A 26,566-nucleotide genomic window follows, 5' to 3' on the forward strand; every position below is an offset into this window, starting at 1 on the left:
GTGTTCAAAAAATTGCGTAACACTGGGAAAATTGGAGTTCTCATAATTTGGTAAACTAATTAGCTGATCTTTAATTCCGCGCTGTGTCGTCTTCGACCAGTACGCTGATAGAAAAGCATTCTGAAATTCCTCTACTGAATAACATTGTCTCGCGATCGGTCTCATACGAGTTGCCGGTTCGCCTTCCAAAAAGCTACAAATAAATTCCAGTTTGTGCGTTACAGGCCAAGTCGGTGGAAAAGCAAAGCTAAATTGTTGGATCCAATCTAGCGGGTGAATCTGTGTTCTGTCGTTTTTAAACACTTTAAACTTTCTTACTGACAGAAAATGTTTGTAATCGAAATTATCGTCTCTGTGTGATGGAACAGGTTCATGGTTGTAAGAGAATCTGTTGAACTGTGATTGTTCGGAATCAAAGTCGTGTGCTCTTTGTAGATTACCCAAATTACACGCGTTACGCGAATCTGACAAATGTTCGCAAAGTGGCGTCTGCTGTGATGCGTTATTAACCGAAATACTTTTCATCTCTGTGACTTCCTGTTGTAAACTAGACAATTTTCTACGTAAAGTGTTATTAGATGAATCAATCTCATTAATTGTCTGCTGTAAATTTTGAAATTCAGGTGTTTGGTTAAATGAGACCGGTGAAATGTCGTCTGATTTGCTGTCATTAGTACTTTCAATAGCATCAATACGACTGGCCAATTCGTCATATTTTTCAGTCAGTATTTTTGCCTGATCATCGTTTTTAGAATCGGACGCGTTAATCTGTTTTTGCAACTTACGTGTAATTTCGTTCAGATTTTTAACGTCAGCTTTGACGACATCGGAATCCTGTGTTATTTCTAATTCTTCAAATCTGTCTGTCACTGTCTGAATATCTGCTGTGTGTGTATCCGTTTTTGATTTAAGATCAGAAATTTCATCACGTAATTCCGCGTTCAACCGTTCGATGGTATTAATTTTGTCGGACATTGTAACAATATTGTTGTCTACGTATGTTTTTGCTTTCGCAAACATTTTACGTTTGTCTTCCTGTCTCTGAGCAGTGATTGTTTCCATTACTTGACGTTTTACTTTATTTTGATCATCAATAAATTTGCGGAAACGCGTATCACTGTTCTGTATGTGAAGACTAAGACGTTCGTTAATCTGAGTGTTCTGTTGCTCGAATTTCGCGTCAATCTTTTCATCCATTGTGCGCGAAAGTTCTACCGTCATAACTTTAAACTCGTCGCGTAATTGTGTAGCTTTTTCGGAGCATTGTTTAGCGACTGTACTGATTTCGTCTCTGAGTGTTTCTGTTGCAGCTGTTTGCAATTCCCTTAATTCCTGAGCAACAGACTTAATTTCTTCGCTACTTTTTCTTGAACAAGCCTCAATTTCCTCGCGTATCTGTTCCTTAGTGTCATGACATTGCGCGGCAACGGCTCTAATTTGTTCACTTAACTGTCTGGAATTGTTATCTAATTTTTCATTTAACTGTCTGGAATTGTTATCTAATTTTTCATTTAACTGTCTGGAATTGTTATCTAATTTTTCATTTAACTGTCTGGAATTGTTATCTAATTTTTCACTCTGTTGTTTGACCTGTTCATTAAGTTGTTTGAGATTTACATTCTGTTGTTTGGACTCTTCACTCTGTTGTTTGTTCTCTTCAAGAATTTGGTTAACTCGTTGCAGCAATAGTGCCATAATTGGATCCGATACAGAATTAGCATTTCTATTCTCTGTGCTATTTAATGGAGGATCTCGAATTGTTTCACTTTCTGCAACCATTTGGTTATTCTGAGATTTGTAAAAAGGTTTCTCAGTCGGATATACATTGTCACTCACTATTTCGGAATTAAATAAATCCGGCGTACTTTCTGTGTCCCGTTCATTTTCATTTGAAATATTTGCCTGAACGTTACTTGAATCTAGTAAACCGGTTGTGTTAGGTTGGGCAGCGCTCATTACAATAGAGCGTCCCGCGTCATCGATTCTCAAATCAACAGAGGACATAACCGAGTTCGTTTGTTCATCATTAAGACAAAAATCATCATTAGAGGTGACTGGAACGCACTGATTGTCGGTGAACGCAGGATTGTCATCATTACACTGCGTGTCACAATTACTATCGTTCACGTTGTTTAAGTCGGTAAATTCATTCATAATACCTCGCGATACACTATTCACAGTCTTTCGCGGCATTTTTACAATAGTCACAATTAATCACAAAACAAATAAGCACAATGCAAAAGCAACAAACAAAATACAACAGAGCAACGAATTGCCGATGATCTGAGGAAAGAAAGTCACAAATTAATAAAAGCGTTGCGCCAAATTATAATTATATTTAAGCAATAAGAGCAGATATCTGACTGTTTTTCAAAAGATTCACACGAAATACGATCCTGGACTGGGTGTCGCCAAGTGTAACCTCCCCACAGAAATTTTAAAAAGATTTATATTTATTAGAAATGGTGCCACAGCTAAGTGTAAGCTTCCCACAAAATATTAATGATAATGACAATTAAATAAAAGCTCGCTATCTGACTCAAGTACAAGTTCCCATAAAATAATGAACGAGAATCCCATGACAATGAAACTACAGTGATACTCAAAAATCAATTTAACCGAAATGTCGGTCTTTGCCCTGTGCGAATTCAGAATAAATTTCTTACCTTATTAAAACTGCATGTCAAAATTCTGCTCTTATTGTTGGCTGCGGCTTGGAGGAAAAACATTGCAATTGCCCTTTTTTTTTTTTTTTTTTTTTAAAAATATTTTTGTTAAAGGGAAATGGAGGGAATTTGAATGATTGTTTGTAAATTTGTTTTTAAATCCAAATTATTATTGGGGGCGATTTTTGAAAGTTAAATTACAATGAGTGTTCGTTACATTATCTGATGAGCGCAAAGCTGCATGATTATTTATTTAAATAAATTATACCTCGTCCTGAATCTCGACCATTGCGATGCCGACGCCCGCCGACTGCTCTCCGCTACTGCTAGCAACCGACTCCAAGCACTACTGAGGACTGACTACTGCAGACTGACTGACTGCTCGCTACTGCGAGTCGAGCGCAACTGCTCTGGTCAGAGATTCTACAATGTCTCAGCATCGCTGCCGCACAACATACGTGTTTCAACTGTCAGCTCGGAGACCATGGCTGCGGATACCCTTGACGGTGCACCACAGACAGGAGCGCCTGCGATGGTGTACTCAACGACGAACCTGGGTGCATGAATGGCAAAACGTTATTTTTTCGGATGAGTCCAGGCTCTGTTTACAGCATCATGATGATCGCATCCGTGTTACATCGCGTTGAACGCATATTGGAAGCGTGTATTCGTCATCGTCGTACTGGCGTATCACCCGGCGTGATGGTATGGGGTGCCATTGGTTACGCGTCTCGGCCACCTTTTCTTCGCATTGATGGCAGTTTGAACAGTGGTCGTTACATTTCAGATGTGTTACGATCCGTGGCTCTACCTTTCATTCGATTCCTACGAAACCCTACATTTCAGCAGGATAATGCACGACCGCATGTTGCAGGTCCGGTACCGGCCTTTCTGGATAGAGAAAATGTTCGACTGCTGCCCTGGCCAGCACATTCTCCAGATCTCACACCATTGTAAAATGTCTGATCAATGGTTTCCGAGCAACTGGCCCCTAGCAATACGCCAGTCACTACTCTTGATGAACCGTAGTATCATGTTGAAGTTGCATGGGCAGCAGTACATGTATTCGCCACCCAAGCTGTGTTTGACTCAATGCCCAGGCATATCAAGGCTCGTTATTACGGTCAGAGGTGGTTGTTCTGGGTACTGATTTCTCAGGATCTATGCACCCAAATTGCGTGAAAATGTAATCACATGTCAGTTCTAGTATAATATATTTGTCCAACGAATGCCCGTTTATCATCTTTGTTTCTTCTAGGTGTAGCCATTTTAATGGCCAGTAGTGTATTGGTCATGACAATGTGTTGGAGCCAAGCATGATGGCGCCCTACAAACGACGTGAAACGACATCAATATAAAGAGGTTTCATTAAGAAAATGAGTCTATGATATGTATTTAGACCCGTAAGAGTATCAGAAACGCAGGACTACCCCGGTTTTTCTCGTTTATAAATCCGAAATCTCGGACAATTCTTGCTAATATCTTAAATAAAAAATAATAATAGAAATTTAAATCCTAATGGTGCCATATATCCGATCTCATAATTAAACAAAGAATGTAACTCATTTTGCGATAGGCCCAGGGCTTCGTTTGTAATTAAAGCCTAAAGTCGATTCACCACAGTAAGAAATCCGTTAGTAAATGTCTGTCTTCATCTTGCCTGCTGTTTTCTTTTTCAGCACCTCACGTTCAGTACGGTATACTTTAGTGGCTTCGCATCATCATTTTTGACGAAGGTTTCGGACTGCCACTGGTTGAGCTAAATACCATTTTCTTTACTTTTATTTACTTTTTATTTTTTACTATTATTTTTTAGTTTCCTTTATTTGAAAAGTTCACAGTTACTAAAACTTCCTAATATTTCTTTAGTGTGTCATATTTTTCGAAACATGGCACCATACAGAGAGCCACATCGCTTTTTTTGCAACTTATGTATGCCATTTTTCGTTGTGAATAATCATTACATACTACACAATGTCTCTGGGGAATCTCCTTTTTCTTCGTTGCTACGACACTGCAGTCGGAAAGGGCATTCTTCTTTGGTTGTCTGCGAGATCGCACTTCTACACGTTGGACTAAGAAATTTATCAAGCAACTGGCAGATTATTTCCAAGTGGTATTTCGCTAGTGGTATCCTCTGTAGCTTTTGTATTTCAAAAATAGTTTTTGCATTAAGCACATACAAGTCAATCAAATGAAAGAGTACCTTCTTGTACCGTTTCATTGGCATTCGGATACAATGCACAGAAGATAACAGCATGTCTGTCTTATCAACTGCACCCATTTATCTATTATAGCTGACAATACAGGTAGGTTTCAGTTTGTTTTGGCCCTTTCTATGTTCTTTTTTTCCGTCACCACAAACTCTGGTCCATTGACAGTGGAGAGCATCCAGACTTCTTTCTTGTCCATCCATTTTATTTCCATTAATGTTCCGCAGGACGTGAACTGTATATCCCCATTTTTCAGCTTGTCTGGCAACGGCGGTTGATGTTTTCTGTTTTTGCTGTCTGTTCCGACGGCGTTTGTACATTTATCGTTGAGCCACAGGAAAAATTCGTGGCTCGAATACCAATTGTCTAAATAAACCTTATGACCTTTCTTGAGGTATGGGAATAACAAACTCACAACAGCGTTGTCTGATTTTCCCCAGTTAGCATTTCCAGATTCTATTTCCGTGGCGGCACCAGTGTAGACAAAATAATCCAAAATATAATTGGTTTGTACGACACAAAGGACGAAAATTTTAATACCAAAACGGCTACGTTTATTTGGTATGTACTGCTTAAATCGGAACCTGCCTTTCAAAAGTAGCATCCTTTCGTCTATCACTAGGTTTTCAAACAGTACTACTGCCCCGCCGAATTTATTTTTTGTCTGATCTACAATGAGACGGATTCTTACAAGAATATCTTGAGATGCGGTGGAATTGTCACTGAAGTATCATCTTGTACCAGTCCCTGGACATTATGTTAGAAAATAATGTTGTCTGAAACAAAGAATTTGTCGACCAATATTGATCCTTTACGTTATTTGATTCTGAAACAACTGAGTAAAACTGAAGGTACTGAGCCTACTTTCTCTTTAGTTTTTCTTATCACGTCAACACTGACACACAATATTCTAGCGCACCGCAATCTGACTGCTCAAAAAAATTACAACCTGACCTCAGCCGGCCGCGGTGGCAGAGCGGTTCTTGGCACTTCAGACTGGGACCACGCGACTGCTGCGGTCGCAGGTTCGAATCCTGCCTCGGGCACTGATGTGTGTGATGTCCTTAGGTTAGTTAGGTTTAAGTAGTTGTAAGTTCTAGGGGACTGATGACCTCAGATGTTAAGTCCCATAGTACTCAGAGCCATTTGAACCATTTTGAACAACCTGACCTCAAATAATTAAGTCAAAAGAATGGCGCTGACTAAAAAGAAATCTTAACAATAACCTATACATTTAATTAATCACTTACCTCACAAAAATCTCCACTACACAAACCACTGCAATACAGCGAGCGTCAATACTGCCAGTTAAATAAGAGATTCTAACTACCAAAGGCAGTAACTACTAATAGGCATGTGGTTAGCAAAGGAAAGGTTTTGTTGCAAAACCAAATAATGTATTTTGTTTTCCTTAATATTGTGACATCCAGTTCAGACACGAATATAAATCGTCATTGACACCTAGTGTAAAGGTGTATAACCATGAATAATATTCATTGTGCAAGTCTACCATGTACAGATCGTTAGTCTACGCTAAAACTTCAGACCCCTACCCTCCATCAATGCTAACTTCTCATACCTAACATCCATCACTGCTGGCTGTTCACCTCCAACTGCCCAACAGTACTTCCATCACTGCTGGCGACTAACTTCCGACTGCCCAACACTACTGGCGATTAACTTCCAACAGCGACTCCAACCAGCCACAGAGTCTCTTACAAAGAAAGCGCAACCAGAGATCCAGTGCAAAGCGCTACACAGCGCTGCCAACACAGAAGCAGCCCACCATTCACTTTTTACTTCTAGGCATAAGCAGAGAGCACGCTAGGAAGCAATAAAATTCGGCTGGCTCTATATGCTTACGTCGTAGTCTCCTGGGTACTGTCGTAATTTTTTCAATAATAAATTTATAATAATTATTGATCTGTGTACAGATGGCAGAAACGAATTCCATTGGCGTGAAGTACAAGAAAAAATTTAAATGACTTGCTAACTCTTCGAAGACTGCTTTTAAACTGCTAAATGTGTTCTCAAAACGGTGTCGTTTCGTCACTGGATAATTCTCCGTCCAGTCATATTTCCTTTTTCCCGACGAAGTTTCACTTACGTCATCTTTTCAATCTTCGTGATGTCGAGAATTCAGCAATACGCCCCGACGCATCCACCTCTTCGCCGAAAGAAAGGTCTGAAGTATCATTACAATCTTCGTCGCCACTACCCATAAGAATATCCACGATATCCTTGTCCGGTAAATTGTGTCCCGACATGTCAAAGGCTACACACGCGAACGCTGTCGTCTCACGAGAACCGAAACGAGGACTGGCCGAATGTTAGACTCGTAAGCAGAAAGGGCGCAGGAGAGGTGCACACTACAGCGCTTTCTTACATTACAAAGAAGACCAGATAATGACACTGTTGTTAGGAATGCGGGCAACAGCGAGTAGCTGTTCTATTGCGTACGTTTACCTGCTCCCGAGCTTGGGCGTAGATGAATGCCATTAGCAGTCTGGACTTTCCGCCTGCCGGGCGTACATGAATGCCCGCAGCCGTCCGCTCTTTCTACCTGGAGGGCATACATGTACGCCCGTAGTCATGAAAGGGTTAAACACAAACAGGAAGCTTGTCAGCGTTACCTTGGTGAGTCCTGCTGATACGTGCACCTGCACATCGGTTAATGATTGCAGAGGACGGAATTCCTCAGCTGCTTCCTAATTGGCAGGAGCTGCTCTGAAGGGGTGGCAGGAGCTGCTCTAAAGGTGTGATTCTTGAGTCTCTCCCGGCGTATTTGATAAAATATCCACGGGTGGCTTGCCGGTCAATAGTGTCCAACGGGCACAATATTTCGGCGATCATACATGTCGCCATCATCAGGTGAACTGACGGACTGGGCTTCTGTGAACGTGCCGGTACGGAGATCCGTACGCTATGGCTGCTCAGAGGGAACTGGGTTCGGTCGCGGCGGCGGCCGATTTAAATACCCTCCGCCCGCGGCGCGCTCACTCCGCCGTCCGCGCCCCGCGCCACGGTCACGCGGTGGAACAGATTGCGACGGCATCTGAGATGACGTCGGTGTGATGACTCTGTCCGCCGTGGTCGTCACAACTATACGTTTGCTCGATTTACTCTTGATTAACCCAATCGCTGGTTCCCAAGCCTTGCTAAGATTATAGCCACAGTCACGGTTTATGAGGTCGTCATTGGTGCGAATTTCGATGGCCTCTCTAACAACGCTGTCCCAGTATCTCGACGTCTGTACCAGAATCCTCGTGCGGTCATACTCCATGGCGTGATTTTCCGACAAGCAATGTTCAGCGACCGCCGACTTGCTCGGATACATCAGTCGAGTGTGCCTCTGGTGTTCACGGCATCGATCTTCGACGGTACGCATCGTCTGACCAATATACGACTTGCCACATTGACACGGAATCTGGTACACGCCGGCCTTCCTCAAACCGAGGTCATCTTTGGCGCTCCCCACCAGTGCACGAGTTTTATTTGGAGGACAAAACACAGTTCCGACCCGGTGTTTCTTCAGAATGCGGGCGATTTTCCCCGAGAGTGCGCCTGTGTATGGAATAAATGCAGTGCCTACCTCCTCCCTCGTGACTTCATCCATCTCAACAGGTTGTGCCCGTTGGACACTATTGACCGGCAGCACACCCGTGGATATTTTGCTCTAAAGGTGTTTTTTATTTTCATTTTTGTAGACCAGCTGCAGTTCTTGTTTCTCATGACACTTGTTACCTACAAATATTTTTTTTTATTCATCACTCATCTGTTACTTGTGTAACTGCATTATGTTCCTTGCCTAGAATAATCTGAGCAATATTATAACATTCCGCAGGTTATCAAAACCGTGCCCCAACCTGACGTACGGCAAATGAAATACCGATGTTGCTCCTCGAACATGGGACTGCTTCCTCTGAGCAACGGATATGAAGCTTCGATTCATCTATTGCCGTGAAAGTTTCACGAACAAAGTATTACGCCAAGCTCCACTATCATAGCCACAATCTCACTATAATTTTTTAGCTTGCACCAAGATAATAGTCTCGGAACTTGACATCAGACAAATAGCATTCTGGCGATGCACGTGGCATCAAAGGCTCTAGGAAAGTAGAATAGCTCCGGATAGGGTGAAGAATCGTCGCGACCGAAACCAAAAAATAGTGAGAATCTGCCTAGCGTTCTCAGGGGCATACTAATACCAAACTCTGCCACGCAGATACGTTACTGGACACTCAGTGACACCTCCAAAAGCATGTTCTGCAAATATGCCTTCTCTTTGTCTTTCAAAAGACTGTAGTATGCTTAGTAGTTGAAAACTTGGGTGCGAATTGCCTTTATGTTAGTCACAGCCCTTGCAAAATATTAATGATTTCAAAGATGTCTTAACACAGTCCAGTGCCAATTTCTTTCACCAGCAGTTATAGGTTGGGACATTATTATGTTCTAGGATAACACAGAATAAACATAAAGGAAGCAAATTTCTACCATATTACAAAAGAAAACTGTAGTGGACTGTTAAGGCAGCCAGTCCACAGTGAATTAGCCGAAAGGGCACGCGTCAACTCACGCCGTCTGGCGTTAAGTCTGGAACAGGATTCGTAATGAATGTGATAAAGAAAAGAACGTAGCTACTAGAACACTTAACTTTTATATCGTCCTTTGGTATACAGCATTCTTGATGATACATGCAATGGTACAAATGGCGCCTTGCTAGGTCATAGCCATTAACTTAGCTGAAGGCTATTCTAACTGTCTCTCGGCAAATGAGAGAAAGACTTCGTCAGTGTAGTCGCTAGCAATGTCCTCCGTACAACTGGGGCGAGTGCTAGTCCGTCTCTCGAGACCTGCCGTGTGGTGGCACTCGGTCTGCAATCACTGCCAGTGGCGACACGCGGGTCCGACATGTTTTAATGGACCGCGGCCGATTTAAAGCTACCACCTAGCAAGTGTGGTGTCTAGCGGTGACACCACATTCCTCCCCCGCAAATCGGCGAACGGTCGTGTGATAAAGCTTCCGCCCGCCGTGGGGAGGACCCCATGTTGACGTATGCGACGAGGTGGGGAGCCTAACAACAGGCGAGGCTGTGCCACCCGCACCCATCCATTCGGTCCGAGGGGAGCATAGGAAACGCCTGAAAACCTAGTCCAGGGTGCACGTCAACATGCGGCGGATGCGCCCGTAATGAGACAGGAGGGGCCGAAGGGTCGACCTACATTGCGTCGGGGGATCCGACGCGCGATGACGACATCTGGTCTGGAGCGGGCAAGAGTTCCATGGCGGAGGACAGCTGGTCACGGGAAGCGATCGGCGGCGCGCGACCCCGGGAGGCGCTGGGCTGCTGCAGCGAAGTGTCCACTGCGGGCGGCGCCGGCGGGAGAACAGGCGGCGGCGGCAGCGGTGGCGGCGGCGGCGGCGGCATGTCGCCATGAGGCAATAGGGAAGGCAGCGACGGTAACACCTGGGGATGAGGCGAGCCAGTAGATGGGTCCCCAGGGCGCTGACCGGAGGGCACCGTCGCTGAAAGCAGACGGGGAGCGGCAGAACCCAGGCGACGACAGAGGCGCAGCTGATTGAGATGCCGACGCACCTCACCAGAGGCCCCCAAAACCAAATACATCGCGCGGCCGAGGCAGCGAAGAATGCGCCCTGCGAGCCAACGCCGTGAACCTCGATAGTTGCGATAAAATACAACGTCGCCAGGAGCAAAAGCAGGAGTCTGCTGCTGCACAGGAACCTGATGCGGCGGATGCAGCAAAGACATCAAGGTTCGATGAGGACGACCGTAGAGCAACTCAGCCGGCGAGCGACCATCGTGGGGCTGAGAGCGATACGAAGACAAAAAGAGCAATAACGCGTCCTCCCGAGAATGCGACTCTTTCAAGTTCAACATCTGTGATTTGAAAGTCCGGACCAATCGTTCAGCGGCACCGTTTGACTGTGGCGAAAATGGCGCGGATGTCAGATGTTGAATACCATTGGCCTTGCAGAATGACTGAAATTCGGCAGACATGAATTGTGGGCCATTGTCGGAAACAATAGTCTGTGGAAGACCTTCAATGCAAAAAATAGCAGACAACGCTTGGATTGTGGCAGAAGACGTCGTGGAAGACATCCGGACAACAAATGGAAAATTACTGAAGGAATCGACAACAACCAACCATTGAGTATTCCAGATTGGACCGGCAAAATCTAGGTGCAAGCGTTGCCAAGGGGAAGTGGCTTGCGGCCATGCAAAGAATTTCCGCGGCGGTGCGGATTGTTGTTCGGCACACGCCATGCAAGAAGAGCACATATTCGGAATCGCAGCATCGATTCCGAACCAAGTACATTGCTGACGAGCAAGTTGTTTCGTGCGCACTATACCCCAATGTCCTTGGTGAAGAAGCCGTAAGACAGAGGACTGTAACGAACGTGGGACCACGACCCTAGACTGATCATTATCAGAACGCAACAACAAAACACCACGTCGTACAAAAAGTCTCTCCTTGTGAGCAAAAAATCGGCGAACCAACGGATCCTCGATCCGTGACTTCGACAAGGGCCATTTCGTAGCAACAAAACGCAAAACAGTAGCAAGGACAGGGTCGGCAGCTGTGGCTGCAGCTACACGACGAAAATCAATCGGAAACGATGCGACCACGTCATCGGTTTCCGAATCAATGAACATGCAAACAAGTTCGGAATAATCGAATGCCTTATCGTCAGCAACAGGCAAACGGGACAACGCATCGGCGTTTCCGCGCTTAGCAGTGGTCCGATACAAGATATCGTAGCGGTTGGCGACCTAATCACGCAATGCGTGGGGAACATTGCGCGCTGTGAAAACTTTCGGTTGCGCGTTCACTTTCAGTTCCAAATGTGCTTCATAGTTCTTAGCGCAACCAAGGCCCGGTGCAAAAATGTCTGCAAATTCTTCACATAGACTAGAAACACTGGCTGAAGGCACAGTCTGGTTCACTGATAGGACCTGATTTACGATTGACAAGTTAAACAACCGAAATAAATCTAAACCAAACAAGTTCACTGCAGTAGAAGAACGAAGAACGTAAAATGACACAAGTTTTGGTTGTCCCTTGTATGTTGCAAAAAGAGTGCACTGTCCTAATACAGGGATAGCTTGTCCGGAATAACTCTTGAGCTGAACATTTGCGGCACACAACGGAGGTGCGCCCAGTTTTTTGTACGTGGCGTGATTGAGCAATGAAACTGCAGCTCCGGTATAGAGCGGGAACGGTATCACTTGTCCGGCAAAGTCCAAATCTACAAAAAGTTTATTGTCCTGCTGACGACAAGAGCGACTGTTTTGTGCAACTTGAACAGACACTGGAACAGAATCACGCGCGACGTGCCGGGACTTCCGTCGACGTCGACGCACACTTTTTGTGGGACGAACACTGTCACTGTTAGAGAGAGTAGCACAGGGCGGAGTGGCATTAACTACACGAATGTCCGTGGGCGAAGGTTGCCGAGCCAGTGTGTCCTTGATTCGATTCCGGCACGAAGCAAAGGGCCTGGAATGGTTGGGAGTGTCTGATCTGAGCTTTTTCTGGCAAACACTTTGAACATGTCCTTCCCTATTACAGAAAAAGCAAATAGCCAGGCGTGACGGGCAATTCTCACGCGAATGTCTAGTTGCACACCGCGGGCATGATTTCACTGCATTTGCTTGCTTGCGCGGGACACGTGGCTGCGCGGACGTGCGCGAGGGTAGGTTAGCGTTCCGTGCTGCGGGCCCGGCGGGCCGGTTAATGTGACACACGGCTGGCGAAGTTGCAAATGATTCCTGAGCAAAGTCAAGTGTGTCTTGTGTGGTGTCACCGCCAGACACCACACTTGCTAGGTGGTAGCTTAAATCGGCCGCGGTCCATTAGTACATGTCGGACCCATGTGTCGCCACTGGCAGTGATCGCAGACGAGCGCCACCACAAGGCAGGTCTCGAGAGACTGACTAGCACTCGCCCCAGTTGTACGACGACGTTGCTAGCGACTACACTGACGAAGCCTTTCTCTCATTTGCCGAGAGAGAGTTAGAATAGCCTTCAGCTAAGTTAATGGCTACGACCTAGCAAGGCGCCATTTGTACCATTGCATGTATCAAGATAGTCTCACTTGTATCATCAAGAATGCTGTATACCAAAGGACGATATAAAAGTTAAGTGTTCTAGTAGCTACGTTCTTTTCTTTATCACATTCATTACGAATCCTGTTCCAGACTTAACGCCAGACGGCGTGAGTTGACGCGTGCCCTTTCGGCTACTTCACTGTGGACTGGCTGCCTTAACAGTCCACTACATCTTGCCTATCCAATATGTCTATCACTTGTTGAAGGGAGGGATTAACTAGTTTCAAAATCTGTTCCCGTATGCGAACATCAGAAACGTTCTGCGCTATTGCATCACGCACCATAGTATCTGAATAAGGGAGTCCACAGTCACATTCAAATGCACACTCCCTAGTATGTCCTTGCAAAGTTGCAACCCACTCCCTATTAGTCTGACCGGCCGTACGTTTTATACGAAAGAACGCATACCTTTTTGCAACGACATTGACTGTTTCCTTGAAATAGGCATCTAAAGCAGACAAAATTTCCTCGTAGGACAGAGTTGCTACGTCGCGTCGGGGAAACATTTTCACTATCACACGGTAGGTGGACGCACCTACACACGAAAGCAAAAACGGCTGCCGCTCATTACCTTGAATTCTGTAGGCGGCGAGATGAAATTCAAATTGTCGGGACCATTCTGTCCATGTCTCGTTGGCCGCCTCGTAGGGCCTAAATTGAGGTGCAACAGCACGGTGTGGCTGCGGTAGCGATGAAGCGGCGGTGGCCGCATCGTTTTGCAGCGCACGTTGACTCTGGACGAGCTGTCCAAGGCCATCCAATAAGGCCTGCGTCTGCTGATTCTGCAAGCGATAAAATTCGGACAGTACATCTGGAGAATGTGGCGAAGCCATGACACAAACAAATTAGTGCAATACGAACGCTAAAGCCCCTATCCCATCCTCGTCGCCAATGTAGTGGACTGTTAAGGCAGCCAGTCCACAGTGAAGTAGCCGAAAGGGCACGCGTCAACTCACGCCGTCTGGCGTTAAGTCTGGAACAGGATTCGTAATGAATGTGATAAAGAAAAGAACGTAGCTACTAGAACACTTAACTTTTATATCGTCCTTTGGTATACAGCATTCTTGATGATACAAGTGAGACTATCTTGAGATACATGCAATGGTACAAATGGCGCCTTGCTAGGTCGCAGCCATTAACTTAGCTGAAGGCTATTCTAACTGTCTCTCGGCAAATGAGAGAAAGGCTTCGTCAGTGTAGTCGCTAGCAATGTCCTCCGTACAACTGGGGCGAGTGCTAGTCCGTCACTCGACACCTGCCGTGTGGTGGCGCTCGGTCTGCAATCACTGCCAGTGGCGACACGCGGGTCCGACATGTACTAATGGACCGCGGCCGATTTAAAGCTACCACCTAGCAAGTGTGGTGTCTAGCGGTGACACCACAAAAACATTCGTGCTTCATCGTACAATGATATTCTTTTAAATTCTAACGAAAACACAGAGAGAAAATCTTTGTTTTTATAAACCGTTTTGTTTCTTTCTGAGAATATTCTCCTCTGAACTGTAAACACTTTTTCATCAACTGCAATCAATTATGGAAACAGCGTTCTGACTTCAAAACCATATTTTTGGTCCATTTCAACAAATTCTTATGTTGCTGACCATCATTGTCCAAGCAGTTGTTGTTTGACCTCAACAGAACAAAGAGAAGTCAATAGGCAATAAATCAGTTGATGTTGGGCAATGTGATATGATTCGAAAATGTTCTCTATCAAATAATCAATTAATTAACGTGTTATTTGACTTCTGGCATTATCATGATGAACAATTATTGGAAGATTTCCTTTTTTTTTCAGATGTAGTGGTTGACTCTTGCCGCACAATTTGTGTGTCATTCAGCATGAACAGTACTTCGGTCCTAGAAAGTAATGGTTGTCATGTACACAGTAAAACCAAAGATAAAAAAACACTTTTCTCAGAAGCACTTCCCATGCTACCCACTATTGCTAGTTAATCATTAGTTACTTAGTTATTTTTGTGTTTAGGAATCCTGCATACTCGGTTTGGTAGGCAAACAATCAAACACCTCGTATTAATGAGTTTTATTACAACGAATACTTAACTTCGATCTGAGGATTCTTGTAGTCCCTTATACATGATCATCCACAAGTGCAATTAAACACGTGTGTAACAGGCGAAGGGTGACATACAAAATAATCAGTATTCCTCAGAACAGACTAACACAAGTTACACTTCTCGTCCTAGCGACCACTACTAAGAGCAGTCCATCAACTGAACTGCGGTGACTGCTGGTCTATAACTGAGCTACATAGAGACTGCTAATGACAGAGGCTACGGTGCATTGGCTGACGAAGTGGCTAACGTTGAAGCTGCTATCGAAGTATGTGCCACGAGTCGGCCGCGGCGCTTACGCCGTCTTCACGTAGAGGACGGAGCTGTCGGGTTGTCGTCCTGGAAGGAGGTCGGCCAGAGTGCGATTGTCTGACCTCTTCTCATAGTCTTCTCTTCTCTGCCATTCCTGACTTGTGTGCCGGTGCTGTCTTTACACTATTATATGTTCCACAGACCACTTAAACCAGTGTTTTATCGAAATGATGTGGAACGAGTCATATTACAGGATATGTATACATGATTAATGTTAGCATAAATTGAAAGGGTACAGCACCGCCCGACACTGAAAAAAGGTACAACATACTTCATTATTTTTGTCAGAACAACACATGTTTTTTGTAAAATAACTCAATTTCAATTAATACAGCGAAACCGGATACCAGTGTGGGAAAGAATGACAATTTATTTATTAAATTGATCACATGTGCACTCCCACAAAATAAATCCCTACATCCAGTTTGGTGAGATCTGTGAAATGAATGAATGTATGGTCGTCTGCTAACCGCAGATAGTGAATGTGAATATATGATCATCTTTGAGACGGTCCTTTGGCCACCTTTGGTGGGACCAAAGAGATGAAATTTACCGGAGCTTTGAGCGCCTGAAATGTGGCTGACCAATACGGTAGCAAGGTGCTCCCCTACCTCGGCAGAGGTGCGAGAGAACCAGAAGAACGGCCATGTTTCAGCACTCTGCCGCTGGATCTTGTGCTGTTAAGACCTGTCTTAGGTGTGCTCCGTAATTACAAAAGAGTGGAGACATGGTATGCATGTGGAATATTTAAGGGTAGTTTGAAATAATAAATTCTCTATTTCAGGAACTTTTGTGGGGAGAATTAAATGTCACGCGGGTAATACTAATGGGATCGTAGTAATCTTCGGAAGTGAGCAACGGTCACAATGAAACCACGTGTAGCAATAGGTTGAAATACTTCCGTGTGCTTAAGTTAAGCTGAATTACTAGCGTGTGTACAATAAGTTGAAATACTTCCATGTGCTTAAGTTAAGCGGAATTACGAGTGTGTGTACTATAAGTTCAAATATTTAAGAAATGGCGTGTGCAGGACTTGAAATTAGAGACGAGTACTTCCACGTGGTGAGTACTGTGTGAGTCTCAATCTGTGTATGAGACAAAGGATAAAGAGAAGTACTCGTCCATGGTATCAGTTGAGGACTCGTGTGTGTGATGAATATGTTCTTAATATTACTTTGCGAGATATGTTTCCGTGTGACGCTTGATTCAAACTATAACACTCTGAGAGAGAAACAAGGTGAGTCAGCAGTCTATCCAGCAACGCCACTTGGCTTGCATTGCACAGGAAGACGTGCATTTATATCCAGAGTTCATAGTAGGAAAGTAGAATTACGAAGTGGGGCAGTGTCGTGTGAAACTGGGATAAATATTAATTGAAGTGGGAAAGCTGAAAGTGATAATGTTGTGACTATTTCCTGTGTTGTATTTCATGTTGTAGTGTAGTGTATGTCATGTAATTTAAGTATGTGTGGTTTCCATGGGAGAGTAGCAAGGTAGTTTCAGAGGTAGTGGGTTATGCGTGTTCCTTTTGTACTGCTCGGTCTGGAGGAAAGTTTCGTGATGATGATTGTGAGAGTCGAAGTGTGAGAAATAATAAAAGATCCACCACCCTATCCAGAAAGTGCACTGTAGCGTTAAATAATTACGAGACCATGAGATAGAGATTCACCAAAGTAAAGCCATGCCCACTGGGCGGAATTTCTCATGTGTTATTATTGTAGGTTATAGAATTTGTGTGTTTAGGTTATAGAATTTATCGGAATAAATAAGATAGTGATAAGAAAAAGATTGGTGGCCTTTTCCTTCGAATTTTATGTTGTCATGATATCCAGAATTTATAATGTGTGCGCCACTCATATTCAGTGCGATGGCCACTTGTTGATAAAAGCCGTTAAATAAAAAAAAAATGTGGTATTGCCAGTGCGTAGTGAACAGTCAGAGTTACTGATAGTCAGATGTGCGTTTCCGTTGCGTATTATTCATACAGGAAGATAATTTGTAACTTAATGGTTCAAATGGCTCTGAGCACTATGGGACTCAACTGCTGTGGTCATAAGTCCCCTAGAACTTAGAACTACTTAAACCTAACTAACCTAAGGACAGCACACAACATCCAGCCATCACGAGGCAGAGAAAATCCCTGACCCCGCCGGGAATCGAACCCGGGAACCCGGGCGTGGGAAGCGAGAACGCTACCGCACGACCACGAGATGCGGGCTTTGTAACTTAATTGTGAGTATGAGAGTTCATGTTACTCGATAAATAAGAATGAATCCACTCGCTTGGCAGACCACTCATCTTGCAGGCCTGACTGCTTGATGCCTCAGTATGAGCAAGGCATGTGGGTGCCTCTCAAAATGAACATATTATCATTTTACTCCTACTTATATTGCTGTACTTAAAAATAGGCTTTCTTTCTGGCTACCAGTTTTTAAATAGAGTACTTGTAACAGAGGGAGTTGTCCAGAAGACATGATTTTAAAGTAGATTTAAAACCTACGTCTCTACCTGCCAAAGATTTTAGTTATTGGGAAAATGACAAAAATTTTAATTGCTCCATAATGCATTCCTCTCTGAGCCGCTGACACACTTAAAGTCACTTTTCCCTCTAGTGTTGTAGATCTGTACATCGTTGATCATCTCAAATTGTGATGAACTGTTTATGACGAATTTCATTAGCAAAACTATATATTGTGATGGCGCAGTTAAAATGCTTAGCTCCTTGAAGAGGTACCTACTTGACGTTTGTGGGTGAGCACCACATATTGTTCTCACTGTTCGCTTTTGTGCAATCAATACTCCCTTTCTAGGTGAAGAGTTATGGCATAAAATTATTACATGCGACATTATTGAGTAAAAATAAACAAAACGTGTCAGGAGGTTGATAGGATTGTTCCCAAAATTGGCAATTACACGAAGCACAAAAGTAGCTGAACTTCATTGTCTGAGAAGTTCCGTAATAAGCTTCTTCCAGTTAGAGTTTTCATCATTATCTACACCCATAAATTTGGGGCATTACACCTTACTTGCAGACTGCTGCTCATGTTCTACAACAGTAGTTGGGATCGCTCTTTTTCTTTCTACAGAATTAAATGTAGTCGTTTGTCCAAAATTTAGGAAGAGTCTATATTAAGAGAACCGCCTAATAATTACTTGGAAAATGTCACTTACTAATACTCCCGTCACTTTCTTTCTTATGGGATTTATTGTAACACTAGTACCAGCTGCAAAAAGTATCAGTTTTGGCTGTTGAATTTAGGTGTAGGTCATTCACATATACACTGAAGCGTCAAGTAGACTGGTATAGGCATGATTATTCCAATACAGAGATATGTAAACAGGCAGAATACGGCCCTGCGGTCGGCAACGCTTGTATAAGACAAGTGTCTGGCACAGTTGTTAGATCGGTTGTTACCATGACAGGTAATCAAGATTTAAGTGAGTTTGAACAGTCGCGCACTATCGATGGGGCACAGCGTATCCAAGGTGGCGATGAAGTGGGGATTTTCCCGTACGACCATTTTACGAGTGTACCATGAATAGCAGGAATCCGGTAAAACATCAGATCTCGGACATCGCTGCGGCCAGACAGAGATCCTGCAAGAACGGGACCAACGACGACAGGAGAGAGTCGTTCAACGTGACAGAAGGGCTACCCTTGCGCAGATTGCTGCAGATTTCAGTGCTGGGCCATCAACAAGTGTCAGCGTGCGAAACATTCATCCAAACATCTTCGATATCGGCTTTCGGAGCCGAAGGCTCACTCGTGTACCCTTTACGCCTCGCCTTGGGCTGTCAGCACCGACATTAGACTTTTTATGACTGTGAACATTTTGCCGGGTCGGACGAGTCTTGTTTCAAATTGTATCCAGCAGATGGATGTGCAGGGGTATAGAGACAACCTCGAGAATCTATGGACCCTGCATGTCATCAGGGGACTGTTCACGCTTGTGGAGGCTCTATAAGGGTGTGGGGCATGTGCAGTTATGTGGGACCCCTGATATGTCTAGATACGGCTATGACAGGTGACACATACGTAAGCATCCTGTCCGATCACCTGAATTGATTCATATCCCTTATGCATTCCGACGGACTTGGGCAATTCCAGCAGGACAATGCGACACCCCACACGGCCAGAATAGCTACAGAGTGGCTCCCGGAAGACTCTTCTGAGTTTAAACACTTTCTCTGGCCACCAAGCTCCCCAGACATGGACATTACCGAGCATATCTGGGTTGCCTTGCGGCGTGCTGTGCTCTACCCCCTCGTACTCTTATTAAAATACGGATAGCCATGCAGGATTTAGTTGTCACTTCCCTCTAGAACTAGTTCAGTCTTTAGTCTAGTCCTTCCCACTTCTTGTTGCAGCACTTCTGCGTGCTTGCTGGGGCCCTATATGATATTAGGCAGTTTTACCGTTTTTTTTTTTTGGCTCTTTATTGTACAGGGAATAAGAGTCGACACAACACTGAACTCTGTGGGAGACCCTTTGTGGTTTTGCTCCATCAATTAAAATTTTCTACCTTTCCAACACTGAATTACACTCCTGGAAATTGAAATAATAACACCGTGAATTCATTGTCCCAGAAAGGGGAAACTTTATTGACACATTCCTGGGGTAAGATACATCACATGATCACACTGACAGAACCACAGGCACATAGACACAGGCAACAGAGCATGCACAATGTCGGCACTAGTACAGTGTATATCCACCTTTCGCAGCAATGCAGGCTGGTATTCTCCCATGGAGATGATCGTAGAGATGCTGGACGTAGTCCTGTGGAACGGCTTGCCATGCCATTTCCACCTGGCGCCTCAGTTGGACCAGCGTTCGTGCTGGACGTGCAGACCGCGTGAGACGACGCTTCATCCAGTCCCAAACATGCTCAATGGGGGACAGATCCGGAGATCTTGCTGGCCAGGGTAGTTTACACCTTCTAGAGCACGTTGGGTGGCACGGGATACATGCGGACGTGCATTGTCCTGTTGGAACAGCAAGTTCCCTTGCCGCTCTAGGAATGGTAGAACGATGGGTTCGATGACGGTTTGGATGTACCGTGCACTATTCAGTGTCCCCTCGACGATCACCAGTGGTGTACGGCCATTGTAGGAGATCGCTCCCCACACCATGATGCCGGGTGTTGGCCCTGTGTGCCTCGGTCGTATGCAGTCCTCATTGTGGCGCTCACCTGCACGGCGCCAAACACGCATACGACCATCATTGGCACCAAGGCAGAAGCGACTCTCATCGCTGAAGACGACACGTCTCCATTCGTCCCTCCATTCACGCCTGTCGCGACACCACTGGAGGCGGGCTGCACGATGTTGGGGCGTGAGCGGAAGACGGCCTAACGGTGTGCGGGACCGTAGCCCAGCGTCATGGACACGGTTGCGAATGGTCCTCGCCGATACCCCAGGAGCAACAGTGTCCCTAATTTTCTGGGAAGTGGCGGTGCGGTCCCCTACGGCACTGCGTAGGATCCTACGGTCTTGGCGTGCATCCGTGCGTCGCTGCGGTCCGGTCCCGGGTCGACGGGCACGTGCACCTTCCGCCGACCACTGGCGACAACATCGATGTACTGTGGAGACCTCACGCCCCACGTGTTGAGCAATTCGGCGGTACGTCCACCCGGCCTCCCGCATGCCCACTATACGCCCTCGCTCAAAGTCCGTCAACTGCACATACGGTTCACGTCCACGCTGTCGCGGCATGCTACCAGTGTTAAAGACTGCGATGGAGCTCCGTATGCCACGGCAAACTGGCTGACACTGACGGCGGCGGTGCACAAACGCTGCGCAGCTAGCGCCATTCGACGGCCAACACCGCGGTTCCTGGTGTGTCCGCTGTGCCGTGCGTGTGATCATTGCTTGTACAGCCCTCTCGCAGTGTCCGGAGCAAGTATGGTGGGTCTGACACGCCGGTGTCAATGTGTTTTTTTTTTCCATTTCCAGGAGTGTATTTAACACAGCCTTTGCCTTCTATGTGTCTAGTATGATTCGAATCAGCTATGTGTAAAGCCACCAATTCCTTAAAACGTGAGTTTTGGAAGGAGACCGTCATTATCTACACAACAGAAGGCCTTGGAGAGGTCACGATAAATGCCAGCAGATGACATATTGTTATTTAACGCTTGCACTGTTTGATGAGTGAAGTCGAGAAATCTTTCTCCAGACCAAACTGTGATATTCTAAGCAAATTGTTTCCACTTAAATGTGCGACTTCCCTTGAGTACATTATTTTTGAAGAACACGTCAGCAAGGAAACTGTACTATAACTGTTTAAGTTTGTCTTTTCACCTTTCCTATTAAATGATTTAATAATTGCATATTTATGCTCTCTGAAAGGAATTCCCAGTGCCAGTGATGCAATGCAGACATCTCTAAGGAAGTACTTAGTAAGTTGAAGTAAATTTTCAAAATCCTATTTGGTATACCATCAGCCACACAAAAGCTTTTGGGTTTTCAGAATTTTTATAATTGTATTAATTTCAGGGAAGGATGTTAGTACTACTTGTAGTTGCTTAAAATTTTGAACAATGACATTCTTATTATATTCCCTTGCTTCTTGAACAGAATCATTAAATCCAATATTTGCAAGTACATTTAGAAGGCGACTGTTAAAAGTACTTGCAACTTGCGAATTTTCTGTCAGAACATCCTCATATAGTTTGTTATGGAATCTTTTACAATGACTAGCTGTCCTGTCTCCCATTTTACGACGTTCCATATACTTCTATTCTTATTATTTGCTTTATTTATTTATTTCAAGATATATATACTTCATGATATGGATGACAATGCAGTTAATGTCACTTGGCAACAGTTGTTCACGACTGGGCTGAAGAACATTCCGGACTGTTCTAGCAAGTAATTTGACCTCCCAAAGCACACGGCACAAACCCCATCATACATTTATTGGACATAATCGACAGGTCAGTTGGTAGTAACATCCTGCACTACCAACACTTTTTCAGTCATGGACAGCTATAGAGGCAGCATGACTCAGTATTTCTCGATGGGACGTGTTGAGATATTGACACGTCGGGACGCTGCACTCTGACGGGCAAAAGAAAGTTTGACATATATTGGGGGGGGGGGGGGGGGGTTCCCATGACTTATGCCACCTTAGTGTAGTCTATCCTGTTCAAGCCTTATCCTCTCTGAATAGCTACTCAAATCCCCTGTTTAATGTGTTCAGGCCTTGCTCTCTCTCTCTCTCTCTCTCTCTCTAAAATACACTCCTGGAAACTGAAATAAGAACACCGTGAATTCATTGTCCCAGAAAGGGGAAACTTTATTGACACATTCCTGGGGTAAGATACATCACATGATCACACTGACAGAACCACAGGCACATAGACACAGGCAACAGAGCATGCACAATGTCGGCACTAGTACAGTGTATATCCACCTTTCGCAGCAATGCAGGCTGCTATTCTCCCATGGAGACGATCGTAGAGATGCTGGATGTAGTCCTGTGGAACGGCTTGCCATGCCATTTCCACCTGGCGCCTCAGTTGGACCAGCTTTCGTGCTGGACGTGCAGACCGCGTGAGACGACGCTTCATCCAGTCCCAAACATGCTCAATGGGGGACAGATCCGGAGATCTTGCTGGCCAGGGTAGTTTACACCTTCTAGAGCACGTTGGGTGGCACGGGATACATGCGGACGTGCATTGTCCTGTTGGAACAGCAAGTTCCCTTGCCGCTCTAGGAATGGTAGAACGATGGGTTCGATGACGGTTTGGATGTACCGTGCACTATTCAGTGTCCCCTCGACGATCACCAGTGGTGTACGGCCATTGTAGGAGATCGCTCCCCACACCATGATGCCGGGTGTTGGCCCTGTGTGCCTCGGTCGTATGCAGTCCTCATTGTGGCGCTCACCTGCACGGCGCCAAACACGCATACGACCATCATTGGCACCAAGGCAGAAGCGACTCTCATCGCTGAAGACGACACGTCTCCATTCGTCCCTCCATTCACGCCTGTCGCGACACCACTGGAGGCGGGCTGCACGATGTTGGGGGCGTGAGCGGAAGACGGCCTAACGGTGTGCGGGACCGTAGCCCAGCTTCATGGACACGGTTGCGAATGGTCCTCGCCGATACCCCAGGAGCAACAGTGTCCCTAATTTGCTGGGAAGTGGCGGTGCGGTCCCCTACGGCACTGCGTAGGATCCTACGGTCTTGGCGTGCATCCGTGCGTCGCTGCGGTCCGGTCCCAGGTCGACGGGCACGTGCACCTTCCGCCGACCACTGGCGACAACATCGATGTACTGTGGAGACCTCACGCCCCACGTGTTGAGCAATTCGGCGGTACGTCCACCCGGCCTCCCGTATGTCCACTATACGCCCTCGCTCAAAGTCCATCAACTGCACATACGGTTCACGTCCACGCTGTCGCGGCATGCTACCAGTGTTAAAGACTGCGATGGAGCTCCGTATGCCACGGCAAACTGGCTGACACTGACGGCGGCGGTGCACAAATGCTGCGCAGCTAGCGCCATTCGACGGCCAACACCGCGGTTCCTGGTGTGTCCGCTGTGCCGTGCGTGTGATCATTGCTTGTACAGCCCTCTCGCAGTGTCCGGAGCAAGTTTGGTGGGTCTGACACACCGGTGTCAATGTGTTCTTTTTTCCATTTCCAGGAGTGTATTTACCCCACATACACTCTCCCCACACTTGCCTCTTTTACATAACTGACGATTCATTGGATGCTTCCTATCAACTGATCCCTTCCTGTGGTAACTTGGCGTGTCCGCAGCGAAAAAACAAATCCGGGATGTAATTAAAGTAAAGAAAGTGTTTGGGCATGACAGAAACAGCCACAGATATGGCGATGGGTCTGCGAAATGTTATGTAACGTAGGTAAGGAGTAAATCTCCTTGGAAGATAATGACATAATTATTGTGACAGAATTTATGGGAAAGATCCTTACACGACAAGTAAATAAGTTACGTGACAAAATTTATTAATGAAGGGACTGAGTTGTTGCGCCGCAGTTAATTTACTTGGCACGGCTGACTACAATTTAGAGACTGCCGATGAATAAAGCCGTGAAAATGAGTCAATTCAGGCTGGCCAGGCGAAGATACGTTAGAATATGGCAAGTCCTGTCACCCAGCCCCAAGGCGGATAGTACGTGCTACAGGCAAGCAGTGGGACTAGAGGCACATTAGACTGACACAGCACAGAGTCACTGCGGCGTGAGTGACCTGACTGATTCACTTCTGAGATAAGGCTTTGTTGCCACTAATTGGTTATAAACTCATATTCAGCAAAATAAAGATGGCTTCAGCACCTCTAAATACAGAGTAATATCCGTCTGCCAGCCACAATCTCTGGGGTGCTATCTATGATGGTCCACGAGTCTACAAATCTACATGGATCAACAAGTCCCCACCTTTCGACTCTACCGATGCTACATTCAGCCCTGCTTTTACTGCTGCGGGCTTATTGCCCTGGTGGTCTGTGGTTCGAACCCATGGCTTTGTGAGGGTATCTCCATCCTGACTACCTTTGCTCGGGTGGGCAGACACTGCTGCTGAGGCTGCTGCTGGTGTTATGAGCTACTTCACCCGTCCTGGGTCCACGGGGTCATTCTGCACACCTCAACACATACCTTCCTGTGGAGCCAGCATGGTGAGCCGCCACCTGCTGCTGTGGTCAGCGTCCTTACCGTGTTGTTACCATGGTCACAGGCCATACGACATTGCTTGCGGGCTCACATTTTCGCAGGCCACATATGGCTTACTTCCTGAGAGCATCACTACTGCTGTAGTTTGCTGAGCAACAAATGAATGTGTTAACATTGGCATTTTCAGGACGATATTCGGACGACTTCCGAGCTTCGTCTCATGACTCCAGTACTGTCAACCCCCCCCCCCCTCTCATCTATGGTGGTGAACTGCTGGCTTTCTGACCTCTGGCAATATAGTTCCACCACTCACCATAGAGGCTTGCAACCCAGCCTGTATAGAGTTAATTCAAATGGTTCAAATGGCTCTGAGCACAATGGGACTCAACTGCTGTGGTCATAAGTCCCCTAGAACTTAGAACTACTTAAACCTAACTAACCTAAGGACAGCACACAACACCCAGCCATCACGAGGCAGAGAAAATCCCTGACCCCGCCGGGAATCGAACCCGGGAACCCGGGCGTGGGAAGCGAGAACGCTACCGCACGACCACGAGATGCGGGCATAGAGTTAATGAAGGAATGTCTGTAAGAGAAGTACATTAAAGGATCTCTACATCTACATCCATACTCCGCAAGCCATCTGACGGTGCAAAACCCCATAATTGTTCGCACCGCGACGCATAAGTTTTAATTTGTCTCAAAAGTGCCTACAGTCTCTCTCTCAGCAATCTTCCAAAGGCGTGGCTCCCTGTGAAGCCACCCTCAGTCCCAACGACATGTCAAGTGGGTTAATGACGTCACTTTGGCACCATATTTCACCACCATTCTGCCCAACGCCACTGTGGAGGTGTCACAAGATTTACCTCTTCTTTTGACGCCTCTAAGGTGGAGGTCAGAACCACGACACTTCGCCGCCCAGAATCGACATGAAAAGGCCTGTGAGTGCCATAAAGAGTGTTAATAAACCACCTCACTCTTTGGATCATTGATTCCCATTTCATGATCGAAAACGTTCTTGGCAATCTTTGATTCTGTTGACCTCTCTGATGTTTCAACCCTACTCTATGGGCATTCTGGACTAGCAATCAGACTGAACGTGGGCTCACACTTTTAGAGTCCAGCGTGGCAGCAACATTTGCTCTGACATACAGGATGGAGCCACTAGGGCCTTTCAAAACTATTCGACGAAATTTGAACGTGACCCAAAGCAGTCAAGGGTGCCTATGTGTTTCCAGTGCTCCTGTATCATGCCCTCCTATTGTGTGATCATGGAGCTGTGCGACGTTGAAGTATGCTTGAATAAAACTGCTAAATGTCCTTCTAAACCCTTCTAGTTAGAAACAAGCCCTCCATGGCATTCGTCCACGTTTATTGAGAATTTTAAAGCGTTCCTATACGGAGAAAGCCTTCGAAGTAGTCCTAAGCGCCGTCAGGTATGCAAGCACTTGACATATCTCGATCCTAGTTGCCTGCCGGCCTGCGGACGATTTCAGGTGCGCGTAATTCTGTGCAGAATATACAGGATA

Source organism: Schistocerca nitens, chromosome 1 (assembly GCF_023898315.1).
Source record: "Schistocerca nitens isolate TAMUIC-IGC-003100 chromosome 1, iqSchNite1.1, whole genome shotgun sequence".
Lineage (NCBI taxonomy): Eukaryota > Metazoa > Arthropoda > Insecta > Orthoptera > Acrididae > Schistocerca > Schistocerca nitens.